The 23,276-nt window shown below is 45.0% G+C and overlaps 1 protein-coding gene across 12 annotated transcripts in view; it reads right to left on the reverse strand.

Annotated features, from left to right (window-relative positions):
* APBA1 (amyloid beta precursor protein binding family A member 1) overlaps positions 1-22,915 on the reverse strand; it is an 84,071-nt gene extending 61,156 nt beyond the window's left edge. For 3 of the 12 annotated variants that reach the window (XM_083403400.1, XM_083403398.1, XM_083403395.1), the window contains exon 1: positions 22,740-22,897. The gene's annotated coding sequence lies outside the window, so the exon portion shown is untranslated. Of the gene's footprint in view, positions 1-1,401; positions 1,508-14,205; positions 14,341-15,534; positions 15,610-22,739 lie in introns of those variants that run through there. The other 9 variants (XM_083403389.1, XM_083403399.1, XM_083403392.1 and 6 more) reach the window with 7 other exon arrangements.
* Between the last annotated feature and the right edge of the window lie 361 nt (positions 22,916-23,276).

Genomic DNA, 23,276 nt, shown 5'->3' on the forward strand with positions numbered 1-23,276 from the left:
GCCATTCCCTTTTGTTTTCAGGTACTCCAGTTGCTGGTATTTTGAAATAATAATAAGTATACTTTACTGAATGCTTTATACTTAATTGTAATGTATCCTAGAACAGTGCCGTGAAGGCAAAAAATATTTTAACAAGTAATATAAATCAGTAATTAAGCTACTATTACTATTACTTAGTAAATGGGAAAGTTTTTTCATTTTCTGTAATCAACACAACAGTTCTAAAACTTTTACTGGTGGATCTGCTTATTACTCCGTTCTAATAAAGAGCAATTTGGAGGCCCCTGGCAGGGCAAGCTGCTCCAACCAAGCAGGTCCTACTCCAGCCCCTGCCAGGACGGAGACTCCTTCGCGACCTGATGCACAGTAGCTTGAGCAACCGAGACCCACGGGATTTGAATTTTAAAAACACATATACAAAGTCAAATTTTGTGATGTGCTGTTATTGTTATGGTCCATCCTATGCAAAAGATGACGCTGTAACTCCGCGGTAAGAGAATCTGCTTTGCGTGCAGAAGGTCCTGGGTTCAATGTCCAGCATCTCCAGGCAGGGCTGGGAGAGACACCCTGAAATTCTGCAGAGCCGCTGCCAGTCAATGGAGATAATACTGAGTTAACTGGACCAAGGGAAGGCGGCTTCCATGTGGTGGGGGAGGGGAGAACCAGCCTCTCTCGTGTCCTATCAGTTGCCCCATGTGCCCAGGGCAGGGCAAGTGTTGCGCTGCCTGGAGGACTGGGCAGCTGGGGTGGGGGCACATGGCAGAGGGTGCCTGGAGGGTGAACAGAGCCTACCTCCAGCAGGGTCTGCTGCCTCCCTCCACCTACCCACTAGACAAACCCACCTGCTGCTGCGCCTCAGCTGCCAGGGATCTGTGCCTGCTGTGGGGGCCAAGGCCCCCCTGATGCCTCTGTGTCTATGAGGGCTCACTCCATACATGAGTGATGTGCCTGCCTCAATCTGGATGGAGCCCAAGGGAATTTTATCTTATCTAAAGTGGCAAGGTTCTTTACTTAGAGAAGGATAAAAAAAATGTAGCATTGCTTTTGCCATTTTTTTTCTTATCACCCAGATAAAAACTAGCAACTCAACAGTAAAAACAGAAGTGTTGAAACAAGTGAAAACTGCTAAAAAGAATGAATTCCTAGTTAACATATAAAGTGGTGATTTGAATACTCTGCATGTAATCAACTGTAAAGTCTTCTCTGTACTATTTTACTGGGTATTCCAACATGTACCAAAATATTTAAAAGCACTAAGGAAAAAATATGAATTCTCTCAGCCATTTTTTTCAATGCAAAGCAGCCAAACAGCACAGAATCTCCTCTAGGAAGCCCTATAGTACTCCTAGACATTACAAAAAGAAATGGGGCGGCGGGGGAGAGGAGGAAGACAGGCAATACCTGATGGCTTTGATGGCTCAAGGAGACTGTTCCCAATGAACATTTACAGAAGTGTCAAGTTCTTAAAGAAATGGGAGTGCCTGATCACCTCATCTGTCTCCTGAGAAATCTCTATGTGGGACAAGAAGCTACAGTTAGAACTGGATATGGAACAACTGATTGGTTCAAAATTGGGAAAGGAGTACGGCAAGGCTGTATATTGTCTCCCTGCTTATTTAACTTATATGCAGAATTCATCATGCGAAAGGCTGGGCTGGATTAATCCCTAGCCAGAATTAAGATTGCCAGAAGAAATATCAACAACCTCAGATATGCAGGTGACACAACCTTGATGGCAGAAAGTAAGGAGGAATTAAAGAACCTTTTAATGAGGGTGAAAGAGGAGAGCGCAAAATATGGTCTGAAGCTCAACATCAAAAAAACGAAGATCATGGCCACTGGTCCCATCACCTCCTGGCAAATAGAAGGGGAAGAAATGGAGACAGTGAGAGATTTTACTTTCTTGGGCTCCATGATCACTGCAGATGGTGAAAGCAGTCACAAAATTAAAAGACCCCTGCTCCTTGGGAGAAAGGTGATGGCAAACCTAGACAGCATCTTAAAAAGCAGAGACATCACCTTGCCAACAAAGGTCCGTATAGTAAAAGCTACGGTTTTCCCAGTAGTGATGTATGGAAGTGAGAGCTGGACCATAAAGAAAGCTGATCGCCGAAGAATTGATGCTTTTGAATTATGGTGCTGGAGGAGACTCTGGAGAGTCCCATGGACTGAAAGAAGATCAAACCTATCTATTTTGAAGGAATCATAGAATCATAGAGTTGGAAGAGACCACAAGGGCCATCGAGTCCAACCCCCTGCCAAGCAGGAAACACCATCAGACCACTCTGACATATGGTTGTCAAGCCTCTGCTTAAAGACCTCCAAAGAAGGAGACTCCACCACACTCCTTGGCAGCAAATTCCACTGTCGAACAGCTCTTACTGTCAGGAAGTTCTTCCTAATGTTTAGGTGGAATCTTCTTTCTTGTAGTTTGGATCCATTGCTCCGTGTCCGCTTCTCTGGAGCAGCAGAAAACAACCTTTCTCCCTCCTCTATGTGACATCCTTTTATATATTTGAACATGGCTATCATATCCCCCCTTAACCTCCTCTTCTCCAGGCTAAACATGCCCAGCTCCCTTAGCCGTTCCTCATAAGGCATCGTTTCCAGGCCTTTGACCATTCTGGTTGCCCTCCTCTGGACACGTTCCAGTTTGTCAGTGCCCTTCTTGAACTGTGGTGCCCAGAACTGGACACAGTACTCCAGGTGAGGTCTGACCAGAGCAGAATACAGTGGCACTATTACTTCCCTTGATCTAGATGCTATACTCCTATTGACGCAGCCCAGAATTGCATTGGCTTTTTTAGCTGCCGCGTCACACTGTTGGCTCATGTCAAGTTTGTGGTCAACCAAGACTCCTAGATCCTTTTCACATGTACTGCTCTCAAGCCAGGTGTCACCCATCTTGTATTTGTGCCTCTCATTTTGTTTGCCCAAGTGCAATACTTTACATTTCTCCCTGTTAAAATTCATCTTGTTTGTTTTGGCCCAGTTCTCTAATCTGTCAAGGTCGTTTTGAAGTGTGATCCTGTCCTCTGGGGTGTTAGCCACCCCTCCCAGTTTGGTGTCATCTGCAAATTTGATCAGAATGCCCTTGAGTCCATCATCCAAGTCGTTGATAAAGATGTTGAATAAGACCGGGCCCAAGACAGAACCCTGTGGCACCCCACTAGTCACTCTTCTCCAGGATGAAGAGGAACCATTGATGAGCACCCTTTGGGTCCGGTCAGTCAGCCAGTTACAAATCCACTGAGTGGTAGCATAGTCAAGACCGCATTTTACCAGCTTCTTTACAAGAATATCATGGGGCACCTTGTCAAATGCCTTGCTGAAATCAAGGTAGGCTACATCCTCTGCGTTCCCTTCATCTACCAGGCTTGTAATTCTGTCAAAAAACGAGATCAGGTTAGTCTGACATGACTTATTTTTCAGAAATCCATGCTGACTATTGGTGATCACAGCATTCCTTTCTAGGTGCTCACAGGCTGTTTGCTTAATGATCTGCTCCAGAATCTTCCCTGGTATTGATGTCAGACTGCCTGGGCGGTAATTATTTGGGTCCTCTCTTTTCCCCTTTTTGAAAATAGGGACAACATTTGCCCTCCTCCAGTCTGCCGGGCTTCGCCTGTTCTCCAGGAATTCTCAAAGATGACTGCCAGTGGTTCTGAGATCACATCTGCCAGTTCTTTTAATACTCTTGGATGCAGTTCATCTGGCCCTGGAGACTTGAATACATCTAGACTAGCCAAGTATTCTTGTACTATCTCCTTAGTTATTCTGGGCTGTGTTTCCTCTGCTGAATCATTTGCTCCAAATTCTTCAGGTCGGGCATTGTTTTCTTTATCGGAGAAGACTGAGGCAAAGAAAGCATTGAGGAGTTCAGCCCTTTCTGTGTCCCCTGTTTGCATTTCTCCATCTTCTCCTCTGAGTGACCCCACTGTTTCTTTGTTCTTCCTTTTGCTACAAACATACCCATAAAAGCCTTTTTTGTTGCTTTTAACCTCTCTAGCAAGCCTGAGTTCATTCTGTGCTTTAGCTTTTCTGACTTTGTGTCTACACGTGCTGGCTATTTGTTTGAATTCCTCTTTGGTGGTTTCCCCCCTTTTCCATTTTTTGTACACATCCTTTTTTAATCTTAACCCAGTTAAAAGTTCTTTAGATAGCCACCCTGGCTTCTTTAGGCACCTTCCATGTTTCCGTCTCATTGGTATTGCCTGAAGTTGTGCTTTTACTATCTCCCTCTTAACAAACTCCCAGCCATCATGAACTCCCTTTCCTTTTAGTATTACTGTCCATGGGATCTCACCCAGCACTTCCCTAAGTTTTATGAAGTCGGCTTTCTTAAAGTCAAGAAATTGAGTCCTAGTATGCTTGGCTGCTCCTTTCCGCTGTATAGTAAACTTCAGAAGAGCATGATCACTCACGCCTAATGATCCTTCCACTTCTACCCCACTAACCAGGTCATCGACATTGGTTAGGACCAGATCTAAAATGGCTGTTCCTCTTGTTGCTTCTCCCACTTTCTGGACAATGAAATTGTCTGCAAGGCCAGTGAGGAATCTGTTTGACCTTATGCTCTTGGCTGAGTTTGACATCCAACAAATATCCAGGTAATTGAAGTCCCCAATTACTACTATCTCCCTTCCTTTTGCATGCTTGGCCATCTGTTCCAGGAAGGCATCATGTATGTCCTCCATTTGGCTTGGGGATCTATAGTAAACTATAGTAAACTCCCACAATGAGGTCACTGTTATTCTTCTCTCCCTTAATTTTGACCCAAATGCTCTCACTTTGGCTTTGAGGTTCTAAATCTTGGATCTCTTCACAGGTATACACATCCCTGACATATAACGCCACTCCTCCTCCTTTCTTGTCTGGTCTGTTTCTCTGAAATAGATTGTATCCCTCCATTTTTACATTCCAATCGTGGGACTTATCCCACCAGGTTTCAGTGATGTCTATTATGTCATTTTTAGTTTGCTGTACCAAGAGCTCAAGCTCATTTATTTCCCATGCTTTGCGCATTAGTGTACAGACATTGAAGTCCATTAATCATTCCCCCGTGTCTCCTATTTAAGGATTTTTTCCTCCCACCACTAGGTCTGCGTGCTGTTTGCTCCATTTGGTCTATGACATTTGGATGATCATCTTCATCAATTGATAGACTCCTACCTTCAGGAGCACTGTCTCCCTCCCCCACATTAGTCAGTTTAAAGCCCTCCTGATGAGGTTTTTGGCAAAAACATTCCTCCCAACCGTTGTGAGGTGCAGCCCATCGCTTGCCAGAAGTCCATCTTCAAGAAACTGCAGTCCGTGATCTAAGAATCCAAACCGTTCCTGTTTACACCATTTGCGAAGCCAGCTGTTCACTTCCACTATTTTCCCCTCTCTCCCTGGGCCACGTCGTTCAACTGGGAGGACAGAGGAGATGGCAATTTGTGCATTTAATTGCTTCAATTTCCTGCCCAGAGCCTCGTAGTCTCTTTTGATCTTCTGGAGGCTATTGCTTGCAGTGTCATTGGTTCCCACATGAACCAAGAGGAAGGGGTATTTGTCAGTGGGTTTTATGATTCCTTGCAGTCGTTCAGTTACATCTTGGATCTTAGCCCCGGGGAGACAGCACACCTCCCGAGACATCTTGTCAGGCCCACAGATCACTGCTTCTGTTCCCCTCAGTAGGGAATCCCCTATCACCACTACACGCCTCCTCTTAGGTCTGGTCAGGGTTCTTCCATGAGCTGTCCGTTCCAAGGTCGCCTGCACATTCCCTGAGGACTGACTTTGCTGCTCATCTTCATATACCTGATCGACTGTAATGAGGGAGAGATCCTCAAATGGAGTCTGCTCTTCGTCTTCCATGCTAGGGGAGAGGACCTCAAAGCGATTGTGTATTTCTAAACAATCAGAGCGAACCCTGGGCCTCCTACTTCTTTGAGTCACGTTTCTCCATATATCTGGCTCCTGTGTTGGTGAACTAGCCTCCTTCTTGGGGGAGTCCCCTGTCTCCTCCTTGGTGGAGACGGTGTGCTCTGTTGCTTCCAAGAAGAGCTCCAGCTCTCTAATTATTTGGAGCGTAGCTACACGTTCCTCCAGTTGCTGGACTTTGTCTTCTAAGAGGGCAATCAACATGCAATTGCTGCAGGTAAAGCTGCCTGCAACCTTTGGCAAGATGGCAAACATTGCGCAGGAAATCAGCCCTGAGTGCTCACTGGAAGGACAGATTGTGAAGTTGAGGCTTTAATACTTTGGCCACCTCACGAGAAGACACCCTGGAAAAGACCCTGATGTTGGGGAAGATTGAGGGCCCAAGGAGAAGGGGATGACAGAGGACGAGATGGTTGGACAGTGTTCTTGAAGCTACCAGCATGAGTTTGACCAAACTGTGGGAGGCAGTGGAAGACAGGAGTGCCTGGTGTGCTCTGGTCCATGGGGCACGACTAAACAACAACAAAACATAACAAATCAAACCTGCTATGCATTCATATGCCAACTGAAGTACAACTACAACTTCAGCGCTCCTAGTGGACAACAGAGGAGGTTTAAAGATGCTCTCAAGGCAAATCTAAAAATAGTAGTATCAGCACTGTTAACTGGGAAACACTGGCCTGCGAGTGCTCCAATTGGAGAACAGCCTTGACCAAAGGTGCTGTGGACTTTGAAGAAGCAGGAACTCAGGGTGAAAAGGAGAACCAGGCTAAGAGGAAGGCACACATGGCAAACCCTCACCGTGATCAACTCCCATTCGGAAACCTATGTCCAGGGGAGGAGGAATGGGAGAGCAGTGAGTGCGGGCTGCCCCAGGTGTCACCACTGAGGGGGGGTGACAAAATGGCAGGCAGCACTCACTACAGTGCCTGCAGTGCGCCTGGGAGAGACGCAGTGGCTTGGGGGTGTGCAGCCTCCATGCTGTCCAAATGGTCCGTCCACTGCCTTCCCCCAGCTGTAGGGTGCCTGAGTGGGAGGAGGCAGGCAGACCTCGGAGGCCCCGTGGTGTGCCCCACCCCTATGGGAGGTTCACACCGCCCCAGGCGCCTGAGTGGCTTCCTCCGCCGCTGCTTATGTCCTCACTGTGGAAGGACATGTGGATCCAGAATTGGTCTCCACAGTCACTTACAGACTCACTGTTAAAGACAGTGTTCATGGAAGACTCTTGGTCTAATCTATCATATTTCTACTTTTTGAAATAATATGAGACTCGAAACATGGCCATTCTTCAAAATTCACATTGTTCTCCAAATTTTGCACTGTAGTTTTCCAACCAATCAGTAAAGATATTTGTGAAAATAGCATGCAAAAATGCATTTTATTAGAAATAGCTTGCAAAAATGTGCACATTTGTCAAAACTGTCTACAAAAGTGTTTATTAGAACTTTGTACTAAAATATTGAATGAGGATTTTAAAAAACACAAAATTCACAAATTGCTGTAGAAGTGTGGAAAACTAAATTTAAGGTTAGAAAAATGAGAAACCGAAAGAGCAGAAATGGACAGATCCTCGCCCCCTACTGATAACACAGACAGCCTGATGCTAGTAAGCCAATTAGCACATATAATCTGCTAAAAATCCTTTGCCTTGGTTCAGTCCAAAAGCGATGGCATTGAACCTCAATGCCTAATTCAGCAATTTCACACTGCAATCTCCCTTTGAACTTCCTTTGCTCCATCCTGGCATCCTATTCTGCCAGTGGGATGTTGTATACTTGAATGCTCTCCCAAATAAAACCTTCCCTATACATAAAAAAGAACACCAAAGACAAAACTGGGCTGGCTTTCCATGTGCAAAGGATTTTGACCATATGGTTCCAGGAAGGATATACCACATATTTTTTTCTTAATGCTTCAATCTGCTCTATGCCATTGCTGACCAGTTCCTAAGTTTGTAAACAGTAGCAGGGGAAACCCCTTAACTTGAAGCAGAATGAACACAGAAAATAATGTCCTTTCCTTTTACCGGTTTCCACTCCAGTGGCTTGGATGTCATCGCTTAAAAGCACAATCTCAGCTGCCATTCGGAAGGCCTATTCATTACTCTAGGAATGCTAATGCACTCAGTGCTTATGGGGCATTTCTCAGAGGGTGCCTAAAGAAAGCAATTAGTGAAAACGTAAACAGAAATAAACAGAAGAAGAAACAGAATATTTAAGTCAGAATGATGTCACTTGTGAGGCATTTATTTCTTTTGAAAGTGCACCAGCTGCTAACTATTTTCTTAGGCAAATTACAGCGCCTTTAATCTGTTTTGTGGAACGCAAGAAATTAAAAATAGCCATGAAGTGACTTGAGGCTGTGTTTGTACCCTTCTGCTTGAAGCTGTGTTTGTAACCTTCCAAACACCTTTCTACCACCTTTGTAACTTCTTCACAAATTTAAAAAGTCATCTCCCTCCTTCATGTTTTTTTCTTGGGACCTATCACCCGAAGAAAAAAGAACCTGGGTAGGCAAACATGGACATGCACAGAACAGCAGTTGCAAGCACCATTTGTTGCAATACCTACAAGATACAAATTTTAATATGCTAAATCCCACTCTCAGACTGTTCTGGTGAGTCCAATCCTAAAAACCCATCCCGGGTCAGTAACTCAAGCATCCACCTGATCATGTCAGTATGAAATGTAGCTTTAAAAGTAAAAGGAATATAAAAGAAACTCAGGTCTGCTACATGAGTATGTTCTTTAATAAGCATATCTACATAGAATCATAGAGTTGGAAGAGACCACAAGGGCCATCGAGTCCAACCCCCTGCCAAGCAGGAAACACCATCAGAGCACTCCTGACATATGGTTGTCAAGCCTCTGCTTAAAGACCTCCAAAGAAGGAGACTCCACCACACTCCTTGGCAGCAAATTCCACTGTCGAACAGCTCTTACTGTCAGGAAGTTCTTCCTAATGTTGAGGTGGAATCTTCTTTCTTGTAGTTTGGATCCATTGCTCCGTGTCCGCTTCTCTGGAGCAGCAGAAAACAACCTTTCTCCCTCCTCTATGTGACATCCTTTTATATATTTGAACATGGCTATCATATCCCCCCTTAACCTCCTCTTCTCCAGGCTAAACATGCCCAGCTCCCTTAGCCGTTCCTCATAAGGCATCGTTTCCAGGCCTTTGACCATTTTGGTTGCCCTCCTCTGGACACGTTCCAGTTTGTCAGTGTCCTTCTTGAACTGTGGTGCCCAGAACTGGACACAGTACTCCAGGTGAGGTCTGACCAGAGCAGGATACAGTGGCACTATAACTTCCCTTGATCTAGATGCTATACTCCTATTGATGCAGCCCAGAATTGCATTGGCTTTTTTAGCTGCTGCGTCACACTGTTGGCTCATGTCAAGTTTGTGGTCAACCAAGACTCCTAGATCCTTTTCACATGTACTGCTCTCAAGCCAGGTGTCACCCATCTTGTATTTGTGCCTCTCATTTTTTTTGCCCAAGTGCAATACTTTACATTTCTCCCTGTTAAAATTCATCTTGTTTGTTTTGGCCCAGTTCTCTAATCTGTCAAGGTCGTTTTGAAGTGTGATCCTGTCCTCTGGGGTGTTAGCTACCCCTCCCAGTTTGGTGTCATCTGCAAATTTGATCAGGATGCCCTTGAGTCCATCATCCAAGTCGTTGATAAAGATGTTGAATAAGACCAGGCCCAAGACAGAACCCTGTGGCACCCCACTAGTCACTCTGCTCCAGGATGAAGAGGAACCATTGATGAGCACCCTTTGGGTCCGGTCAGTCAGCCAGTTACAAATCCACTGAGTGGTAGCATAGTCAAGACCGCATTTTACCAGCTTCTTTACAAGAATATCATGGGGCACCTTGTCAAATGCCTTGCTGAAATCAAGGTAGACTACATCCACTACGTTCCCTTCATCTCCCAGGCTTGTAATTCTGTCAAAAAATGAGATCAGGTTAGTCTGACATGACTTATTTTTCAGAAATCCATGCTGACTATTGGTGATCACAGCATTCCTTTCTAGGTGCTCACAGATTGTTTGCTTAATGATCTGCTCCAGAATCTTCCCTGGTATTGATGTCAGACTGACTGGGCGGTAATTATTTGGGTCCTCTCTTTTCCCCTTTTTGAAAACAGGGACAACATTTGCCCTCCTCCAGTCTGCCGGGACTTCGCCTGTTCTCCAGGAATTCTCAAAGATGACTGCCAGTGGTTCTGAGATCACATCTGCCCGTTCTTTTAATACTCTTGGATGCAGTTCATCTGGCCCTGGAGACTTGAATACATCTAGACTAGCCAAGTATTCTTGTACTATCTCCTTACTTATTTCTGGGCTGTGTTTCCTCTGCTGAATCATTTGCTCCAAATTCTTCAGGTCGGGCATTGTTTTCTTTATCGGAGAAGACTGAGGCAAAGAAGGCATTGAGGAGTTCAGCCCTTTCTGTGTCCCCTGTTTGCATTTCACCATCTTCTCCTCTGAGTGACCCCACTGTTTCTTTGTTCTTCCTTTTGCTACGAACATACCCATAAAAGCCTTTTTTGTTGCTTTTAACCTCTCTAGCAAGCCTGAGTTCATTCTGTGCTTTAGCTTTTCTGACTTTGTGTCTACAACACTAATAAAAGTTCAAAACACTAATAAAATCAATATAAAGTTTAAAATAAATGCTATTATTTCCAGAAAATAAAACCCAATCAGTAATGACAAGTTACATAAATCAGAAATACAAATTACTATCTGCTTAGACAAGTAAGGCGACACACAATATATTTAAATTATAACTGATAAATTGTCACAAGAAAGAATTTTATTTTAAAAATAGGCTTTAAGTAACAATGTTTATCAATTTATATTGACTCAAACATCTGAAGAGGATGTCACCATCTTCATTTCCACTGGTAACAAAGCTTACTAGATTTTTTTAATGTGGGTTGTAAAACTGGTTCTTACATTAGAATTTACAGTTTGTAGAGAATATTCTCTGGAGAATTTTCTATCAGAGAATATTCTCATTCTTGATAATATTCTCTGGAGAATATTCTCACCTCACATCACTACTACCACCATTTGAACTCTGAACAAGAATTTCCTAAAATGTTGTTTCTCTGCAAATAGGTTAATGAGGGGTTGAAGTAGTCAATTTTGAACCACCTGAAAAGGTTTTACCCGATCCGTCCTTATAAAGACACAAACTAACCCTGATGGAAGCACTTGAGTATCTACCATATTTTTCCATAAGACGCACCTGACCATAAGACACACCTAGTTTTTAGATGAGGAAAACACACACACACAAAATTCTGAATCAAATGTTGTACTAAACTATTTAAAGCAGCAAAGCGGGCGGCTCCTGTCTGCTTTGCTGCTTTAAAGCGAGCCTCAGAGGAGGGAAGGAAGGGGAGCCATGGATCCTCCGCTCACAACTGCAGCGGGATCCCACCGCCGTCCGTAGGCATTCACTCTGTAAGATGCACAAACATTTCCCCTTACTTTTTAGGAGGAAAAAAGTGCGTCTTATGGAGCAAAAAATACGGTACTTGGAACCCGAACGCTGAAAACCCGGAAGTGAGTGTTCCAGTTTTCGAACTTTGTTTTGGAAGCCGAATAGGCTCCATTTTGAATCCTGAGCTTCCGTTTTGAGTGTTGCACTGCTAATTTGCATCCTACCATTGTAACTGATAAGTTCCAGTTTTAGTGTTGCGCTGCTAATTTGCATCCTACCATTCCGACAGAAGTCTTTCATTTCTGATTGCAGTGTTCTGAGGTGATATTTGGAGCTTATATTTGGTGCTTTTGTTTTTGCTATTTTTTGTGTTTTTGTTTGTGCGGGTTTTTTGTTTTTGTGACTGTGTAGAACCCAGTTCAGCTACTGATTGATTGATTATGCTACTGCAGAAATGGATAAAAGCAGCAAAGGCAAGACAACCGTTAACACTGTTTATTGCTTGCATTTTATGGATCAATGGTCTCATTAGATACTAAAATTTCTGTTAAATTTAATTTTAGATTCCTACTTTAGGGGTTGTTTTTAATTGTCTGGAATGGATTAATCCGTTTTGCCTTACTTTCTATGGGAAAGCGCACCTTGGTTTTGGAATGCTTTGGTTTTGGAACGGACTTCTGGAATGGATTATGTTTGAGAACCAAGGTATCACTGTAGAGTATTCGCTTTCCATGTATACAGACACAAAATGCTCAAATAGGACAGCCCCACTCAAACAAATTATATCTCAGCTTGAGCCTTATGGCCATTTGCCCTTCTCTCCTCTTTTTCCAGCATGCAGCAATTTGACTCAGAAGTTTCCATTTTGTCCAAACCAGGAAACTATGTTTATCAGATTCAGAAGCAACAGCTTCAAACAGTGGTTTAAGTCATTGGGGTAGTTCAAATTGGAGACTTGCAGGTTTCATTACTGTGCATGGCTAATAAAGGAGAGAGGGGGCGGGGGGGGGAACAAAAGGCTCTGGCTTACCTTAGTATTCCACCAAGATATGGTAATCTGAACGAGGCCAATATTTTCATTACATTTTTGAGTAATTCCATAGAAAAGTTTAAAAACCTTTTTTCTCTAAAATAAAATTTTATGCTGGCAGTTAGGCAGACTAATTTACTCATCTATTTCTCCTTCTCTATTGCTAATAAAATAATAAAATAATTTGTCATCTCATAATAAAGAATTTATCCCCTTACCACTTTTGTAAAATACCAAGCGTTTGGCAAAGGAAGCCCAAGCCTTTCATTAGGTGAATAAGATTTGAACTTTTGGAGCTGCTGAAAATTTTGCAGGCCTGTATTTTCCAAACTTAAAGGTAAAGGTAAAGGTACCCCTGCCCGTACGGGCCAGTCTTGCCAGACTCTAGGGTTGTGCGCTCATCTCACTCTATAGGCCGGGAGCCAGCACTGTCCGCAGACACTTCCGGGTCACGTGGCCAGCGTGACAAGCTGCATCTGGCGAGCCAGCGCAGCACACGGAACGCCGTTTACCTTCCCGCTGGTAAGCGGTCCCTATTTATCTACTTGCACCCGGGGGTGCTTTTGAACTGCTAGGTTGGCAGGCGCTGGGACCGAGCAACGGGAGTGCACCCCGCCGCGGGGATTTGAACCGCCGACCATGCGATCGGCAAGTCCTAGGCGCTGAGGTTTTACCCACAGCACCACCCGCATCCCTTTTCCAAACTTATTTAGCTTAAATATATAAACAACCCAATTCATTTTCTTTCCATGTACAGTGGTGCCTCGCAAGACGAAAAGAATCCGTTCCGCCAGTCTCTTCGTCTTGCGGTTTTTTTCGTCTTGCGAAGGAAGCCCATTAGCGGATTAGCGCTATTAGCACTATTAGCGATTTAGCGTCTATTAGCGGCTATTAAAGGTTTAAGGGATTAGCGGATTAGCTGCTAAAAGGCTATTAGCGGCTATTAAAGGCTTAAGGGATTAGCGGATTAGCTGCTAAAAGGCTATTAGCGGCTTAGATCAGCTGATAAGAGGCTTAGATCAGCTGTTAGGCGGCTTAGCCATCAGCTGTCAAGCGGCTTAGCTAACAGCTGTTAAGCGGCTTAGGGGCTTGGGAAAAAGGGGGGAGGGGGGGAAAACCCCAGGAATCGCAAGACATTTTCGTCTTGCGAAGCAAGCCCATAGCAAATTCGTTTTGCGAAGCACCTCCAAAACGGAAAACCCTTTTGTCTAGCGGGTTTTCCGTCTTGCGAGGCATTCGTCTTGCGGGGCACCACTGTACCATAAACACTTATGGAATAGCTTCAGTCAGGAAAACATTTTTTTCTCACATGAAATTCAGCGAATTAATTCCTATAATTTTATTTATCAAATAGCACTGTCTCTACATTCAGATTATTCAAATGAGCATTAATTGAACCAATACGAACTCTAGCATAAAGACTGGGTTTAGCTCTATTAAAAATAAAAGAATGATTATCTTCAGTATCCTAACATATGCTTATCAGGTAGTTCTGTGCAAGCTGCGACTGAAAAGTGCAGGTGAAAACACCAATTGATTTCCATTTTGAAAACAGAATATCATTTTTAGAGTCCATTGGCAACAATCAGATTTGAATGGGAATACTTATTTTTAGTGGCTATTAAAAATGCCTTTGTACTGCTTTGAGTTTCTGGTTTATTATGTTGATCAATGATCTGTATCGCCCCCCCCCCAAAAAAAAAACCCCACCATTTTTTCCAATCACCATCATTACGGACTACACATCTGTAAAAGCCACATTGTACAACTTTTAAGCACATATTTAAAATGTTTATTACCTGTTTCTCATTGCAATAGCAATCTCACTGAGGCAGATGTTCTGGGAAATTTTGAGTCATGGCACTGGGGTGTGTAAGACACAGTCAGGGAAACCAGGTGGGGAACATGAAGGTTAAGAGATCAGCACCAAGCCATCCAGCTATAGCATACACATATATTATAATTTTCTATTAAACTATTGGAATTTAGAAACATTTGCTGATTTCCTGAAGAACACCCAGAGATCTAGCCCCTGGTCCATTTCCAGAGCAATGCATGTTACAGTCCCCTAGGCATTGTAACATTCCCCTAGGAAGTCCCTTCTTTTTTCACATGGGCAGTAAGGAAGTTGCCCAAGGAAGCACACTCAAGCCATTACAGTGGTGCCTCGCAAGACGAAAAGAATCCGTTCCGCGAGTCTCTTCGTCTAGCGGTTTTTTCGTCTTGCGAAGCAACCCTATTAGCGGATTAGCGCTATTAGCGGTTTAGCGGCTATTAGCAGCTATTAAAGGCTTAAGGGATTAGCAGATTAGCTGCTAAAAGGCTATTAGCAGCTTAGTGCCTTAGAAAAAGGGGGTGGGGAGCGAAAAAAAATCGCAAGAATCGCAATACATTTTCGTCTTGCGAAACAAGCCGATAGAGAAATTCGTCCTGCGAAGCGCATTGAAAAACAGAAAACCCTTTCGTCTAGCGGGTTTTCCGTCTTGCGAGGCATTCGTCTTGCGGGGCACCACTGTATAGCTCTGTTCGGGTGTCCACTGCATCCTGTCTGTCTCTCTGCCCACTGAAATATACAGTGGTACCTAGGTTTTCGAACAGCTTAATTCATGAACAACTTGGAAATCAAACGCCGCAAACCCGGAAGTAGGTATGCCAGTTTGTGAACTTTTTTCAGAATCCGAACTGTTCCGTTTTGACTGTTACACTTCATTTTTCAGTGCCACACTTCTGTTTTGAGTGCCCCCGCTCCTGCTTGCAAAGGTGGAGGAGCTGGATCGGGGCAGCTCAGCTGGGGAGCACGAAGCCTCCCTTCCCAGCGCGAACCCCTCAATGGAAAGTGCATGAAGCCTGCACCTCCCCAGCTGAGCAGCCCGATCCAGCTCCTACTCCTGTGCAAGCAGGAGCAGGGGCAGGGATCTCTCGTGGCAGCTCAGCTGGGGAGGGCAAAGCCTCCCTTTCCAACTGAGAAATCCCCGCCCCGCTCCTGCTAAGATCTTTGCTAAGGAGAGGGATCCTGCAGGAATCTCAACTAGAACATAAATGACATCCAACCTCTGCTTAAAAACCTCCAAGGAAGGAGAGTCCACCACCTCTCAAAGGAGTCCGTTCCCCTGTTGAATAGCTCTTACCCTCAGAAAGTTTTTCCAGATGTTTAGTCGGAATCATCCTTCTTGTAACTTGAAGCCATTGGTTTGGGTTCTAGCCTACAGAGCACGAGAAAACAATCTTGTTCCATCGTCCATGTGACATTCCTTTAGATATTTGAAGACAGTTATAATACAGAATCAAAGAGTTGGAAGGAACCCTGAGGTTCTAGTCCAACCCCCGGAAATGCAGGAATAGGCAACTGTCCCTTATTCCCATATGCAACCTTGGTGTTATTCAGCGCAGAGGGCCTTCTGGCGGTTCCCTCATTGCAAGAAGTGAGGTTACAGGGAACTAGACAGAGGGCCTTCTCGGTAGTGGTGCCCGCCCTGTGGAACACCCTCCCTTCAGATGCGAAGGAAATGAGCAGCTGTCTTATCTGAAGGCAGCCCTGTTTAGGGAAGTTTTTAATATTTAATGCTGTATTGTTTTTAACACTTGATTGGAAGCCGCCTGGAGTGGCTGGGGAAACTCAGCCAGATGGGCGGGGTATAAATAAGAAATTATTATTATTATTATTACTATTATTATTATTATCAGCAACATTCTCTATCCAACTGAGCTATCCTACTGATGCCATCTCCTCCCAGTCTCCTCTTTTCCAGGTTAAACATACCCAGCTCCTTCAAGCGCTCCTCGTAGGGCTTAGTTTCCAGACCCTTGACCATCTCGGTCGCCCTCCTCTGCACACCTTCCAGCTTGTCAACATCCTTCTTAAATTGTGGTGCCCAAAATTGGACACAGTATTCTAGGTGTGGTCTGAGCAAAACTGAATAGAGTGGTACTATTACTTCCCTTGACCTGGACACTATACTTCTGTTGATGCAGCCTAGAATAGCATTAGTTTTTTTGCTGCTGCATCAGACAGTTGACTCATGTTAAGCTTGTGGTCTACTAAGACCCCTAAATCCTTTGCACATGTACTACTGGAAATCCAGTATATTTGTGCATCTGGTTCTTCCTGCCTCAGTGCAGAACTTTACATTTGTCCCTATTGAAATTCATTTTGTTAACTTGGGCCCAGGTCTCCAATCTGTTATATGGTCATTTTGAATTCTGATTCTGCCTTCTGCAGCATTAGTTACCCCTGCCAGTTTGGTGTTATCTGCAATTTTAATGATGATGATGATGATAGCAGCAGCAGCAGCAACAATACTCCACCCATCAGTTTCCCCAGCTACCCTGGCAGCTTCCAGCACATATACAAACATAAGAAAACGTCAAACCTCAAAAACTTCCCAAGCATCTCCTCAAGACCTTCATCCAAGTCTTTTATAATGTTGAACAACAAAGGGCCCAGGACATAACCCTGCGGACCCCATTTGTGATAGGTTTCACCTCACAGTGGCTGGAAAGAATGTATTTGCTAAGAGTCTGCCAAACCTGTGAGCTCTAATGTGTGAGACCCTTGTTTTCTCACATATTTTAGTCTGGAAGCAAGAATTAATGGGCACTAGAGGGTGTTGCTTCACTGCAGTATTTACAGACACTGGAGGAAGCAACTCTTGAGCACAGTGACATTGTCTACCCAGTCAAGTCATAGTCAAGTGTCATCATTCCAACACCCTAGTAATGCTTTTCAGCCATTATTATAACCCACCAGTAAGCACAAACCTATCAATTGGTTGTCAAAGGGTACACTCTTGTTTTCCCATAGATTTTAGTCCAGCGGCCGAATCTGACATTTCCAGCTTTTTTTTACGAAGACTGACACCAAACTTGGTCTGGCCCTGATTTAAATAAGTTTCTGGGCGATCAAGAATAGCTTACCCACACAGTGTTAGACATGCCTGGTGTTTCATTCAAAACCAGTTAGCCTTGCCAGTATGTGCATTGTGAGCGGACCAAAAACTTGTAGCCCAGGTGTTGGCAGGCCAATATTTTATGAATCATGGTCAAGGGACCTGTTTAACAAAAGAATCTGAGTGCCTTCAGTGTCCCATTAGGTTCAGTTCTTCCTGAAGACCTGGTATCACATTTGAACAAGGTCATAATAAAATGTATAAAACTGTATGTATATATACATACACATATATCTGATTCCACATATTTTTCCTCACATGCATTCTTGCGAAACTCCTGAAAACAAACAGCCAACACCACAAACAAGCTCTCACACTGAAATAAGAAAATTTGTGCTTCCAGGGTCTCCCAGATCCTGTTCCTTGTTCTATTTAAATCAAGGCAGGTCCACTATGGCCCTCCCAATGCTGTTGGACTCCTGCTTCCAGCAGGGATGATGTAGTCATCAACATCTGGAGAGGGCCAGGGAAACCAACTGTAGACTAAACCAAGAGGAAGGTTGAAGGGAACCATACCAGCACAAGGGAAATTTAAGCAAAACTGTGTGCCGTACATCACACAACACAAAGAATGGCAGGCTGAGATATTTCTGCAATCTTAAGAAAATACACAAGCATTGATTAAAGATTCCGTCTAACTCCATGAGGTTCTTTCTACCTCTGTTTTTTTCTTCTTTTTAAAACCAAAATCAATCTAAGCAGAGAAAGACTGAAAGTAGAGAGCGTGCTTAATCCTCTCCCCTCTGATCATTTTTTTCAGCTCTAAAGCAACCTTTTGAAGCTTCTTCTACCATGTATATATATGAGATAAAACATATGGGGTCCTCTGGGGACCAGATGGGAAAGGTCTGCATAACCTCCATTTCCATCTGGTCTTGCTCTGCCCACAGAGATGATTTAGGTTTTTTGAAAAACGTGGAGAAACACCCTATACAAATTCACACAGAAAGAACTCTGTAATATGTGGCCTGAGTTTATGTAGAAGAGACCTAAATTTCATTTTGTACTGCCGCAGGATGGAACTGGAAGGGGAAGAATGAAGAGGTATTATATCTAAAATGTTGCAATGGTGCACTGTTGTAATTTCTTAAATGCAGAGTTCAAATTAATTCAGTGATTGTGAGTCAGAACAACCTTCTGTGAAACCTTGAGGGGGAAGGAAGAACTTCATCTCCTGCCTCTCCAGGCTAGGCAAGCTGGCCGGCCTGCTTTTGGTCAGTTCCCCACATTTAGTCAATGATACCTTTGTACATTTCCTTGAAGGTCACAGACACCACCTTTCATTCTTCTTTCGTATTTTTATTAAATATTTTCTTGATTTTCAGAAGTATGTGTAATGTCTCTTGTCTCACCTTTCATTCTTAAGGCTTCTTTTATAAGATATCAGACATCAGAGAGGCAGCTATGTAGCTTAAAGACAATTAAGGGTTGAACTGAGAATGACAATGATCAAACAGTTCAGCTCTTTAAATACTTATTCTTAACGATTTAATACATTACATATTTTTAAATTTTATTTTAATCCCAGCAAATAAAAAACAATTATTACAAAAGCAAAAGTAACATCGCTGCCTTCCACTTTACATATTTAGAAGGTTTAGAGGGTTTTTCCCAATGAATTTTATTTTGTGTTTTTTTTTACTTATTGCTGGTTTTGCAATTTTTGCAATTTTTAAAAAACCACTTAGAAGCTTCAAAAAGTTTAAGTTTATAACTCAGTATTAAATGCATCCATTTAGATATTCCCCTGATTTCAAGCAAGTATGCTTCGGATCATAGCTTTAAGAACAGTACATTTTTCAAACAGCAGAATTCATTTTGAGCTAATACAAAATAAATTTTCTGCATGCAATATGAAAAACATTTCTGCTTCTCTCAAGAAGCACTCTCTTCTTAGAGTCTACCTCCCCTGGCAATTTTTCAATGAATCAACCAATGACTCAAACTACAAATATCTTTTCTATACCAGCTTTCTAAAATGCGAGGCTTTACATTGAAGACAAAACAACAGTCAAAAGACATTACTAATATTTCAAATCAAGCCAGGCGCATTAGTGCATAACAAAAATGTAGCTGCAAGGTAGAACAGCTACAAAAGAGGCATTATACCTCCATGAATTATAAGATACATGTCTAGTACTACTATTACTTGGCCAACCAGTTCAAATCTGATGTTTATGGCACTTTTAAATTCAGATTACTGCAACCATTCTACAATCATTTTATAGCAAACACAATAGATATTTTCAATCAACCTGGCTTTCAACTTTATCACAATGTACTGCATAGTCTCATAAACACCATCTGAAGTAAGTTAACATGATTAGCCCAAAGCCACTCAGTTACCTCCATAGTATTTGAGTTAATTATCTCCCACAACTAAACCCAACTTTCTATTAAGCTTGCCCACTTTTTAGTGATGGGATTCCTAAAACTTTTACAGCTAGGAGACAAAGAGAAATGTAGCAGTATTCCCCAATGCAGAACCTACAAACCATAAAGAAAGTCACCTGCTGAATTTCTGCTAGTCATAGTTATTAAAGGTACAACACAGCAGGACAAAAAGAAGCTGACGTGTACATACCGTATTTTTCGCACCATAGGACGCACTTTTTCCCTCCTAAAAAGCAAGGGAAAATGTGTGTGCATCCTATGGAGCGAATGCAGGGGGGAGGCAGGCGGGAAAAGCCCCCAAGAGCCGCACACAAGCTCCGTGCGCTCTTGCGGGCTTTTCCACAGGAGGGAGAAGGGACTGACTGGCCGCATCAGTCCCTTCTCCCACCTCCCAGAAAAGCCAGGAAAAGCCGTGATCTCTTTAAAGGGGTTGCGCGGCTTCTGCAGGCTTTTGCGAGAGGTGAGGGAATTCCCCCACCTCCCAGGAAAGCCAGGAGAAGCCGTGCAGCCCTTTTAAAGTGTGCGTGGCTTCTGCCAGTTTTGCGGGAGGTGGGGGGATTCTCCCACTTCCCAGGAAAGCCAGGAGAAGCCGCAATCTCTTTAAAGGGGTTGCGCGGCTTCTGCGGGCTTTTGGGAGAGGTGAGGGAATCCCCCCACCTCCCAGTAAAGCCAGGAAAGCCCTGCGCAGCGTCTCCCGGCAAGGAGAGGCTGCACGGGGCTAAAGGGGAAGCCAAAACAGCGAGCGGGATCCATCCTGCTCGCTGCCTTGGCTTCCTCCATAGCTGCGCGCAACCCCTCCGGCAAGGAGAGGCTGCACGGGGCTATGGATTCTTTAGCCCCACGCAGCCTCTCCCGGGAGGGAGAGGCTGCACGGGGCTAAAGAGGAAGCCAAAACAGTGAGCGGGATCCATGCTGCTCGCTGCCTTGGCTTGTGCCATAGCTGCGCGCAACCCCTCCGACAAGGAGAGGCTGCACGGGGCTATGGATTGTTTAGCCCTGCGCAGCGTCTCCTGGCAAGGAGAGGTTGCGCGGGGCTAAAGAGGAAGCCAAAACAGCGAGCGGGATCCATCCTGCTTGCTGCCTTGGCTTGTGCCATAGCCCCGCTCAACCCCTCCAGCAGGGAGAGGTTGTGCACAGCCTGTACGCTGCTCTTTGGGGCTGGCGTGGGGAAATATTTTTTTTCTTGATTTCCCCCCCTAAAAACTGGGTGCGCCCTATGGTCCGGTGCGCCCTATGGTGCGAAAAATACGGTACTTTCTAGATTTCAAACTCATAAGCAAAACTGCTCTCAAAAAAGCTGCAACAGAGGCATATACAGAAAATGTAGTGCTATAATAAAGCTATATACACAGTACCCCTGTTTTGCTTTCATTTTCTAAATACTATTGGCTAGTATGCTGTGCTTTAAAACAGGCTAACAGCACGACTTTCAGTGGTGATGAGGAACCCTAGATTGCCTATTTAGAATAAATATATACCCAGGGCTTTTTTTCAGCTGGAACTCGCCTGAACTCAGTTCTGGCACCTCTCAGCTGGGCACCATTGCCATTATAAGAGAACAAGTGAGGTGTTCATGGTGGGTTCCAGCACCCCTTTTTCTAGAAAAATAGCAGTGTATATAAGTTAGAATTAAAAGACAATCAAATCTTGGACAGTATTATTACAAAGATTGACTTAATTTGAGGCCATGATCAATCACACAACTGGGAATATCCCCCATGGATTTAACTGTACTTTCTTTAACTTGTCATACATAGTCCTACCCGCTGTATATTTACTCAAAAGTAAGCCACACTCTGGTTTCTGTTGCTTATGTGAAACTCGGTGTATGAAGGACCACAGCTGTGCAGCACAATCCTGTCATTGCTCACTCATAAGCAAAGCCCAAGAAAGCATGCGTAGGATTTTGGTCTTAATATGTTTAGGGATGGGGATGCACGGATGTTATGCAGATCTGCCCCTCCACAGCTCCCCCCCAAAAATACCCCAAAAAATGCCACTAGGGATATGCTGGATATGCTTGATATACTAAGTTTCTGAAATGACTTTCAGATTTAAGACTAAGCAGAAATGGTTCCTGTTTTGTGTTCTTGTTAATGCAGCAACAAAAATACAATACTGTACTTTTTTTCTCCATTTCTCAGCCTGCAATAAATATGGCATTGTATGTGTGCTTCTGGAAACACAGAAAAAACACTTCGCATTTTGACAGCAGTGCAGTAGAATGTAAGGTACTGTGACTCAGATATTGTTCAGATGATGTAGATGGGTCTCTGGAAATACATAAACAAAGGGATGCCTAAATGCATATTGATGGATGCGCACATCCATACCAAAATAAGCAGCATACTTTGAGGCGAGAAATTTATGTCACATGTCTGATCTGCCCCTCACCCCTGCATTTGCATACATTTAATATGAAGGATTGTTCGGAGGCAGGAAAAGGGGGAGCCTTTCCGTTCATTCCCGGCGGTGGGTACCGTTCCTTTTGAGATAATATGGTCTAGAAGCATTTTTTAAAATCTGACGTTACAGCCATTGGAGAGCTACGCCAAGTCTTCTCAAAACGAGCCTTTAGGAAAGGGGAGAAAGCACTCGCGGGAGCCCCCGCCGCCCTCCGCGCAGCACCAGGGAGGCGCCCGGGCGGAGCCCCCGCCAGGAGGAGGAGGAGGCGGCGGCTGGGCGCTGCAGGAGCATCCGCGGCGGCTCCGACGGAGGAAGGTCGGCTTCCCCTCCGATGCGGCACCTGGCGGGCCCCGCAGCCTCAGGCAAGGAGGAGACCCGCCCGCGCCCGCCCCCGAGATGCCCGCAGCCCGCCGAGCGAGCGAGCGAGGAGCCCCCGCGCCATTCCCGCGTCCCCGTCGCGCGGCTGAGGAGACCCGGCGGCTCTGCCTCGCTAGCCGGGCGGGCGGCGCCTGCTTCCCCCCAGCCCCTTCTCGGCCCCGAGGGAGCCGCGCATCTCTCCCGCGCCCGCCCGCCCGCCCGGCCCTTACCTGTCTGCGGAGCCGCGGCGCCCGCCGCACTCAGGGCGCCCAGCGGAGGCCGAGGCGGCGGCGGCGGCGCTGGGCTGGGCGGCCCACCTGGAAAGCAGCTTTCCGCGGAGCCGCTCGCCCGGCCTCGCGCTCCACCATCTTCCTCCTCCGGCTCCGCCCCGGCTCGGCTCCGCAGCCTCCCGGCCAGCGCCTCCCCGCCCGCCCTCCGCTCCGCCCTCCGCCCGCCTCCGCGCTCGCTCGCTCGCTCGCGCGCCTCACGCTCGGCCCCGAAAGAGGAGGCGGCGAGGGGCATCCGCTCGCCAAGGCACACGCTTGGGTCGCCCGCAGGCCTGGCGAGGAGAGGCCGAGGAGAGAGGGCCGGCGGCCGGCCTTCCCCTCAGCGCGGAGCCCTCCGGACTAGAAGGGAATGGAGGTGTTGGAAACAAGATTGCGTGAAGAGAAGGATGAGGACGGGATATAAAATCCTGCAATTCTCATAAAGGACCTAAGATGTTATTGTGAACCATGGTGATTTTTAAAAATGCATAGAATTAACAC

Source organism: Podarcis tiliguerta (assembly GCF_965153285.1).
Source record: "Podarcis tiliguerta genome assembly, chromosome: 11".
In the NCBI taxonomy this organism is placed as follows: domain Eukaryota; kingdom Metazoa; phylum Chordata; class Lepidosauria; order Squamata; family Lacertidae; genus Podarcis; species Podarcis tiliguerta.